Genomic DNA, 11,146 nt, shown 5'->3' with positions numbered 1-11,146 from the left:
GCTGTCCAACTTATCCTAGGCCCGAGGAGCGTATTTTTTCCACCAAACACTTTGGAGGCCAAGAAATTGATAGATGATAAGTCAGTTTACGTAAATTAAATCAAAATTTATTTATACTAAAAAGAAAACTTGGGAACTTATATATTTCAAATCGGAGGAAGGACGCTCGCAAAAAGAATATTTCTCTTTATCTAAGAATTTCAATATTTCTATTCCAGCTGTTCCACAATGTAAAAAATGAGTTAGCCCGCAGGTCGCATAATTTTATTTGATATTTGATATCAACGGAGTTTATATCAATATTAATTAGATCACAAAACAAATTGAGAAAATATTTCATTGAAATCTGTAATTAGAATATCCAATTTTAGTGGAAATATTTTAAAATGTGTTTCTATATTATATTCTTTCATTTCTTCATAGATCTCTTTGCAAGATTCAAAATGAAATAAATTATTCTGCTCCAAATTATACTATAACAATTTTAATTTTATTCTAAATCCAGTAACAGATTTATAAAGGTAACACACATTTTGATCTTATCCTTGCAGGATTTATTAAAAATATTTAAATAATTAGTAACATCCGTTAGGACAGCAAGTGAATAAATAATTTTTTTTCAATTATCTCATTTATTTTTATTTTATTAGTAGCACTCATATTCAATATTTATTTAAAATAATAAATAAATATGAAATTAAGTTAAAAATATTCGTGCCGCTAGCGTGCATCTACTTGCACTTGTACGGCGTCATAATATGACGTTTTATTTTGATCTTAAGCTAGAATTTACACTCTACTATTGTCGTAATGCGGCACCGTAATTTGGCCCTTAGTAACAATAATTTATTTACAGTAAAATGTACTCACGGGCCGTAAAAATAATTTGGCGAGCCGTATACAGCCCGCGGGCCGTTAATTGGTCATAGCGTAATATGTATGAATTGTGCAGACTCGATAATCTGAACTAATGAAAACCAAGTCGATTCGGATTAACAAATAATTCGGATTACCGAAGCAGTTTTTTTTATCAAAATCTTTATTATGAAACGCAAAAAAAGTAATTATTAATAAATAACTCTGAAAAATATATGTATAAAAAAGTAAGAATATAATATGTATTAATTTCTAAAGTAATTTGTAATTTTCGATTGCTTTACACACCTTTGAGCAGTGTATTTTAGGGCCTCTAATATCTTAGTATTATATTTTATAATAAAATATTGGTCACATGTTGATTAAGTGGCCATAGAGTGTTTATATCAATGATTATTCCTGGCAATCTGATATAAAATTGATTTAAATTTGCAAAATGTGTCAAAAGTCTTCACGTCAAATTGATGATGTGTTTAGACTACTCAAAAGAATAAAATTTATTTTTGTACAAAGAAAAGCACTAAAATTGTTTTAAAATTAATCCTACCTGTCGATTTTAAACTTTTTCTGTTTTATGCCACAGATTATAGATCTACCAACCCCATATTAAGCGGCCAACACTTTCTCCCTTGTTAAGTCTTTCAATAATTTTAATTTTTTGTTTTATGGACAAAGTCTTGGGTTTTCTTTTAAGGGACATTTTTATTTAAGCAAATATTAGAATAAAAACCCACTTATATCACCTAAAGTGACATTACAAAGCAGTGAAAATGCTGCACACCTGTTTAATGTGAGTTCCAGATATAAACAAAAGGGTAATTGGGGGAATCCCTGAACATCTAGTCATAATTTCTATAGGAAATAGGCTTAAAAGTATTTAAAATGTAATTAAAATTCTTGTTCGGACTACTGAAGAATTCGGATTATCGAGTCTGCACTGTATCGATAATTTTGAGCACGATAATTATACAATCGTCGTGATAGTTTGGTTTGGTTTGAGTTTAACCAATTTAATCTTAATTATGGAACTGACAAAATTGTGTCACTTCATCTACATCTGCGTATCAAAGAGATTCCCTTTTATCAAATTTTTATGTTATTCTCAAAATTTCTGGAGGCTTTAAAAACTCCAAGAATTTCGAAATCTCTGTGGGGCAGTTGAGTATTCCTTTAAGGTTATGTTCGAGATTAAATTGCTTGTATGAGGAGTATTAATTGCCATCGGAGAGAATATGCTTGACAGACATAATTTTAGCAGACGGGATTGTCTGAAAACATCAAATAATTCTAAGTTTTGTGTTGTTAATACGAAACTAAGAGAAAATAAGAAACGCAACAAAGAAAAGAAAATAAACTCTTCTAAGGTGTCAAAATAGATGGAGTAGCGATACCAGACGACTATGGACCCACAGGATGAACAGGAGCATAAAGAAGAAAAGAAACATGATGTAAACTATCACCTGATGATAGAGAGAATCTAACTCAGTTGCAAAACTCGCAGAAGATTTTAAAGTCATTCTTTCAAACCCGTTATTAGTAGGTATTCCCGCACAATACTCAATAAGCATAGAGTACGAATATAATGTTTAATGAGGCAAAAAACAAATGAGAAAATTCAAATGGAATAGTATAATATTAATGAATGGAACTTCTCAACATAAGAAATGATAGCGGCGATTTGTAGCAAAAAACCGTTATGATCTTAAATAATATTATACTCCATTCGGAAAGAGTATGGAATAATAAACTTTTGTGAATTGTCAAAATAAATAAAAATCCCCACAAGAAATATAATATTGATGACGTGGCGAGAAATGGCCAAATTACTATTATTCGTCTTTAGTATATTTTGTATTTTTATCTTTCATACTTACATGTATATACTCGTATTTGTAAATAATTGAATAAAACTAAATGTATATATTAAAAAGCAATAATAATATTTTATTAATTACGAAAAACCCATTGCAACGGCTATGATGGTAGGGGTCTTCTTACTTTCAGAGGTTGGTGTGAAAGTATTCAAATAGAGAGAGAAATAAAGATATCCTTCAATTTTGGAAAGAAAAGGATGGCTATTCGAATTATCCGTAACCGCTTACATTTTAGTACGGAAAATATATTTCTGTCCACTTACTTATTTATCACTGGCATAATTAAATATTCCAAATTTTGTACGTAAATTACCGTACTAAAAATTTCAGGGTTTTGAATTTATGATGAGCATTTATTACTCTACGCTCTTTCCAAATAAGTAAGAGTATAATAAGATTTTGATTATGAAAATATGAAAAAAATGGAGAGTCAATTATAGTTTAGTCAATTATAGAAACTTGAAGAGCGAATCCCAGCCCCTGGCCAGACGCTGAATATGAAACACGATTCGCGGTATATCTTTTACCTGGTAATCAAAAATAAATTTGGAAGCCAACGTGGAGAAACTGGCAATGACCAACATAGTGAGTAACCAGTTGGACTGCCGAGTCATTAGGAATATAGTAGAGATGATTTTCCAGGATACCGGAGTGCACATATTAATTTCCGGCTATCCACCCCATTATCAGTACTTGAAGAAAACGGTGCCCTGTTATTTCTATATGACCGAAAAGTGCAGCAATAGGTCCAGTTGCAGATTTAAATATCCTCTCGGCTATCCATGAGTTTCAGAAGGAACTTCCATCTAAGACAGGGGTAATGTTACGAAAAGTTCGCAAAATGGTTCCCTAGGCCGACCCTGTCCAGCTACAATGGAATTTTCAAAATTCTGTGAATTCACGTAGCGCTTTTCGGGCGGCGTCTTTCACTTTTTTTATAAATAGGGAAACTTGATGTTTATTTGTATTTTTTAATAGCAGGCGGTTTATTTACAGTATTTCTTCTGAATAATTTCTCGGTCTAAGGCTAGTTATTTAGTTTTTTTGTTTCATTTAGTTCTAGAACTTTGTAGGTATATAAATTATTCAGAATAATCAGAACGAATTAGCAAAGTAGTCAAAGAGTTTAAATAAATTACGTAAGTAATAGTGACAAGTGATTTATTATAGGTTTAGTGTAGTTATAGTGTGTAAATAAATTGAGAACATAAGAGACTGTGTTTATTAATTCACCCCACGAACAGAAACATGTAAATAAATACGAAAAACGTTACTTCAATTATTTTCATACAATTATTTTAAGAGGATCATTTCTTCCCAACTTCTCAATATTGTCAAGGATTCTCACTTGGAATTACAATGTAATTTTTGATGCTCTCACATTTGTTGTTTATTTATTGTTTTCGTTATTAATGATTGATTGATAAGACCTTCTGATGAAGTGTGAATGCAATTATGTATTAGTATGTTTAAAAATAATGAAAAAAATGGATATCTAAACAAAAACTATCTATTAACGAAAACGAGTATTAATTTGATTTTAAAAGTTGAGCCTTCTAAATAATTCCCAAATACCTCTAATGGAGCCACTCGGTATCATGGTCTTGAAAAAATAATAGTGGTTATAAAGGTCATTAATTATTTATACTTAAGGTCAATATTTATTTTTCAATATTCTTAGAGTTCCTTTCTCGCTTTTAGATAAATCAGTGAAATAACTGTTAAATTAATAAACAATATTATAATGTTGTGTAAATTTTTTTTTTAGAAATTAGTCCCGATATTTATTAATCCAAATACAATATTCTGAACACGAACACACCAAATGACAAGCACTTATTTATAAATTTGATTATACAAGGACGTGTATTTAGTTAATTTGTTAATAGTTGTGGGCGGCCGGGAACCGTTGAACACATATGCCTTCATATAGGCCCGTCGTACCTCACATGACGTTACCAAAGGCCGATAACTCTTTAGAAGCCGACCAGGTGCTTGGCTTGAGCCCTTTGATATCATTAGACACGTTGTGAGGTTTGCCCAGGTATTTAAGCCGCGCTCTTTTGAGTGCAGGGTACTCACATATAACGTGGTATGCGGTTTCGTCCTTCTCCATACACCAACGGCACAACGGATCGTCCGCGATTTCCATGGTGTGGAGTTATTACAGTGGAACCTCTCTAACTCGAGCCTCCTTAACTCGAAAACATCTCCGACTCTGCTCCGCCAAAAAAATCAATGTAAAATCACAACCTTTGTAACTCGAAGTCTGATCGACCGACAAAGTCGTTTATTTTTCGATATTTAGCCCTAATAGCCTCTATAACTCGAAGCGACGTTCACAAGCCTCTGCAACTTGATATGCGAATGTAAAGGCATATAAATATAGGTACGTATGAGTTGGCGTCGACTTTGGCATTTCTAGTAGCACATTGTCAACGATTTTGATAAATAAAGGCGAAATTTTATCTCGATTATAAGAAGTTGACTGTAGTCGTAAAAGAAAGAGAGACGCTGAACAGCCAAGTGTTGAAGAAGCTACGTTGAAATGGTTTCAGCAGTGTGTCGACGAAAATGCCAGAATTTCAGGACCAATCTTGCGCGAGAAAGCTGAACAATATGCAAAATATTTAGGCTGTGACAGTTTTAAAGCTAGTAACGGATGGCTGCAGAAGTTTAAGCAGAGGCACGACATTGTTTTTCGTAAAGTCTGTGGTGAGAGTGCTAATGTGAACAATGAAACATGTCACGATTGGAAACTAAAACTGTAAACCATGATAAGAGTATATGACTATGATGACATTTTCAATGCCGATGAGCTAAGTTCGATAAATTTTTTAAAATTATGTTACAATAAAAGGGGAGAGTACGATTTCCGTGACGATTTAACAGCCGATTTAGCTCAATTAGGCCAAAATAAATCGAAAATAAAAAATGAAATTTTTTTATATATCGCTTCGTTTTCGAGATATCGATACTTAAAGTTATAATCAAACGTTAGTTCAAAATTCGCTTTATTGAACAGATGGCGTTCAATACTTCGTTTCAAATGAATATTTTATCACTTCAAATTCATTATGAATTTTGTAATTCAATAAACAAAAAAATTTAATATTATTTACCCCGATACTCCAAAATTATATTGAAAACAACAGATTTTTATAACAAAATGAGCCATTTTTGATAAATACATGAATAATTTGATGTTTTTCATAAAGAATCGTCGGTTGTTTATTATTATTTATAAAATAAAAAAGATATTTAATGATAGTTTGAAGGTTTAATTGGTAATTGCATGTAAACATATCCTCTTTCTAGCAAAAAGTACGTTCTGAATGCTTTCAAAAGTTATTTATTTCCATTGTTTTTATAATTGAAAAGCCAGACTACTGTAGTATTTCACAACTATCCTGAAAAAGTTCTCTAGCAATTATTTTTGCATCATTTATCCTATTTTTAACGACAAAAGATGATTGTAAAAAATCGTTCCAAATCTAACCGCTCTGAATTTATCTACCCCCTCTCCAAACTCACGCGTTCCTCGCGGCCTGTGGCGCAGACCAGGGCCCGGGGCCAGGGGCGGAGCCTCTGATGGGGTCGACGGGCGAAGTCTTCGTGGGGGCGAGGGGGCAAAGTTCCTCATAAGAAAAAAAATAATAATAAAATAGAACTAAAATAATCTTCACGCGAGGAAAATTTTTTTTAGACAATTTTGGCTGTGAAAAATTCACCATTTTTGAACTTTTTACACTCAAATTGCACTACGAGAAGGTTAGGTTAGGTTAGGATAGATTGATATATACGAATATTAAATAAAAATAAATTTTTCCAACTTTAATTATTGATATCTCGAAAAAGAAGCGAGATATCGAAAAATTTTATTCTATTCTATAATTTTGGTGGAAAGAACGGCAAGGAAAGAGTAACAGTGCTATTAGCCGCCAATGCAAGTGGTACTGAAAAATTGAAACCTTTTCTGATTGGCAAATCAGCAAAACCACGTTACTTCCAAGAAGTGAAATCTTTGCCAGTTGAATATAGATCCAATAAAAAATCATGGGTGGTGATCGAATTGTTTACTAAATGGTTATTGTACCTCGAAAAACAAATTAAGCAATAAAAGCGAAAAATTTTACTGTTTATTGATAACTGCAGTGCTCATACTACATTGCCGACTTTGAAAAATATTACTGTGCAGCTTTTGTCACCAAATACAACTTCAAGACTGCAACTCCTTGATCAAGGAATCATAAGAAACAAAATACTATCGCCAATTGCTTCAAAAAGCAGGTTTTGCAGATGTCACCTCTTTAGAATTAGAGTCTAAAACTGATTGTAATTCGAACATCCAGCAGCAATGGTCTCTAGTTACTGCGTACTTCAATTTTCAACAACCTGTGACTTTCGATGAGTTTGTTAATTTAGATGATGGTATTTCTGCGTACGGACGAATTACACACTACACTCTGTGACAAGACATGATGCGAACGTGCCCTTGATACATTAAGAACGTATTTAGAGATATCAGAAGAAATTTTTCATTTCGTTTCATCTCTACATCGCATCGATAATATCATAGATCTTCAATGTCTTAAATCAAAATCTCAAAGAAAAATAACTGATTTTTTCAATTAAATTGTGTAAAATTTTTTCATCGACAAGAATAAAATTCATTAAACAATGTTAACCTCTGTAACTCGAAGTCTCCTTTACTCGAAACTCTAACTCGAAATATATTACTCGTCCCTTGAGTTTCGAGCTAGAAAGTTTTCACTGTATTTATAAACTGCGCGTAAACGAAAACGGGCTCCCTCAAAAATTTGCGAAATTATTAAAATTTTCAGTTTATTTTTGTTGTGATAATTATATGATGTATTCATTCATTAATGATTTTAGCATGTTAGCATTAGAAAATAAGCAGCAATTCAGGAATTTATAAATTTATTAAGAAACAATACTTTAAACAGTTTACACTACAATAATTGAACGAAGCACACACAAAAAGTAACGATGTTTATTTTTCGAAAAGGCATATTGCCAGCTCAATACTGTATGGTAATTCTCATGCGAGTAGTCATAGAAAGCAAGATATTCTGAATGTTTGTTTGAGAAAAATTGGTCCATTCCTCAATCGGAGCTCTTAACGTGCTGATGGAGCAGGTATGCGACGTCTTACACGTCTTTTGAGCTAGTCTCAATAAGATTGAAATCGGGGCTTTGAGCGGGCAAGTCCATTTTTGCAAAGCCAGCCTCTTCAAGGTACTCCGTTAGCATTATTGCCGTGTGTGGTCGAGCATTATCTTGCATTAGTAGAAAACCAATACCAACAAATCCAACATATGGTAGTACATAATCTTCTAGGATCTCTACAACAAATCGTCGTGCTGCTAGTGCAGCTCTGTAAAACAAGACGAGATCCGTGTATGCCTAAAAAGAAATACTTACCCAAAACATTACTGAGCCATCCCCTGGTAACCTAATACAGGCAGCATACCGTTCTCCAGCTCTTCTGTACAACTTATTTTTGCCATCGTTGCCATACAAACACATTCTACACTCATCTGTGTAGAAAGTAGAATAAGTAAAATCAAATTTGCGTCTTCTGTGAGCCGCAGTAAGCAAGGGTGCTTTAGCTGGATTGCAAGCTATCAAACCACTTTCTTTCAATCTTCGCCGAACAATAGATGTGCTGACTGCTATTTCGTTTTCCGGCCCGTCGCTGGTGAGAGCCGGTCGTCAGAAACCGCTGGTGTGTTATTTGTACTGTTGAACGACTAGCATTCAAACTTCTCGCATCTCCCGTTGACTTGTTCCAATATCCAGCAATGCTTCAATCTCAACAGCTCTCCGATATTTACAACGTAAACGTTGTAAATCACAATAAACGTAAATGAAGTAGTCGAAATTCGAAATTTTCCTTCATAGTACAGTGAACCAAGCAAATCAACTCACAATTTTAAAAACCTTCATGGATTAGTTTGAAATTTTGACAAAAGTTCAGAAATGATGCAAATAATAAACCTGATTTGGTGCCAATGTATGCTGCTACCCCAGCGGTGAATGCCACCCTTACTCAGGAAAGGGGGATTTAAAATTTCAAAATAACGATAGATAGAGAACTGAATTTTATGAAGAAAATGTGGAATGAAGTTTTTTATTTAACTCAATAATTCCTGAGTTATTCGCGATTGAAAATTGAAAGAAAAACCACGTTTTTCAACATTTTTTTACGAAAAATTCAAAAATTACGCATTCTCTGGAAAAAATTATTCGTATCAAAATTGAAGCTTATAAAAAAATTAAGGAATTAGTTTGAATTAAATTTTTCAAATAATATTCAGCAAGTCACTGAAAGCCATTTTTTTCTATTTCGTAAATTTATGCTAAATATTTTTAAAGTACTTTTTCAGACCTTTGAAATGAGCTTTTATAAAATCGTTTAGCATGAAAATTAAGCGAAAATAAGTTAAGTAACTCGAAATTAAAAAAAAAATGTCGGTAAATTTAACACCATGTGCGGCAAAATTGAAATTAATCTTAGCCCATCTTTGTTTAAGCCCTACCAATACGTTCCAAAAATTTGATTGGTTTGGAACACGTATATTTTGGAAAAAGTGGCTTAATGTGAAATTTTTTTTCTTTTGATTTAAAAAAAAACGTCATTTTTTCAAAATATCTCAAAAACTATTGGATCAACGAAAAGATTTTTTTGTAGCTCAAATTTAGATTTTATTTTAATGAACATTTTGGTTTCTTTTAAACTCACGTAGGTTGAAAATTAAACGAGATATAAGCGTTTAAAGTATTGATTTCAATGCTAAGGGAGAGTCTTTTTTACCCTCTAACATCAAAATTCTCTGAAGAAAAGGACCTAGAAGGGCTGCAACTCACATGGTTTTGTAGCTTATGAAATTTCCTACAAAATGATGTATGGATGACTGCAAATAGCTTAAAGGGAGCTGAATAAGCAATTAGTAACAATTGATGATTTCGCAAATATTTGGGGTGGCCCGTTTTCGCTGACGCGCAGTTTATAAACGACTCTTGACTTGACATTAATAGTGACTGTAGTAAAAAGGCTAGTAGTAGTGTGATACCTTCCAAGAAAGCTAAAAGGCTAACAAAGTATAATCAAAAGCTGGGAAAATAGCTATTCCTGGTTGAAACAAGTCAAAGAACATCCATACCAGGCATCTTGTCACTAAATAAATAAATATTTTTCTTGTACTCATTGTGGTCTCAGTGGTATAAAACAACATGCATCTACTAAATTTCACATGACTGTTGTTAGCCATAGAGCATCGAGTAAATTAACACAATATTTTCCAAAGCCTGAAAAGCTACTTCGGACACGAAAAAAAAATAGCTACTGGAGAACTCGCATCGGTTTATCATACGGTAAGGCTTCGATAGTATGGATTGTTCACACAAATTGTTACCTTAGATCTGTAGTGATATAAAAATTGCTCTGAAGTATAGCTGTAGTAGATTCTACTATAAGCGAAATATTGCCCAAGATCGCACATGAGAAAAATCTATATTTTTCGATCGCGATAGATGCAAGTAATAAAAAAACAGAAAAATGTTTCCAATTTGCATACGATACTTTGACTACGATACAGGGATTCAAAATCATCTTCTCGATTTCGTAGAATGCAACCTCGAATCAGCAGATGAAGTAACTAAATTATTATTAGACACACTGGAGAATAAAAATGGATTATCTTTGAATAAAATATCAGCATTTTCTGCTGATAATACGAATATAAACTTCGGCAAAACCATTCAATTTATACACTTTAGCAATCTAAATATAAAAACACTATTATATCTTGTTGTTTCGATCATATTCTCCATAATCCTGAAAACATAGTACTGATAAATTGGAAGTGGACATTGAAAGTTTGAAGCTTGAAAATTTTCGGTCACTCTAGTAGATCTGCAAAAAGAAGAGCGGACTTTGAACTACACTTTGAGGAAAAAGAGATGCAGTCGGAAGAAATAAGGAAACATGCCCTAAAATCTCATTTCCTGTAGTTCCGAAAGAGATTTTGGTATATTTATCGTTTGTCCATAACTTTATGTTTTCAGTAGAAGTAACAATGAAGAAGATTCAATTGATACTCTGTCAGTTAATGAGATGCATACTGAAATGCATGGGTTCCGCCAGAAGATCGAGCGAAGATAAAACGACAAGTTTTTTTGCGATTTACTAAAAAACAATTTCTACAGTTCTACATTAATTTCACAACCTATCTGTTGTCACAATATGATTTTTCAGAAAATAATATCCTCTCCAAGGTGCTTTCTCTAAACTTTTAACCTAAAATAAAATACAACAATTTTCAAGAATCTGCGGAACAATTTAAGATAGAAGAAATAAATATGGATCGCTC

This window comes from Diorhabda carinulata, chromosome 3, assembly GCF_026250575.1.
Source record: "Diorhabda carinulata isolate Delta chromosome 3, icDioCari1.1, whole genome shotgun sequence".
Lineage (NCBI taxonomy): Eukaryota > Metazoa > Arthropoda > Insecta > Coleoptera > Chrysomelidae > Diorhabda > Diorhabda carinulata.
Note: the sequence above shows the minus strand (reverse complement) of the source record.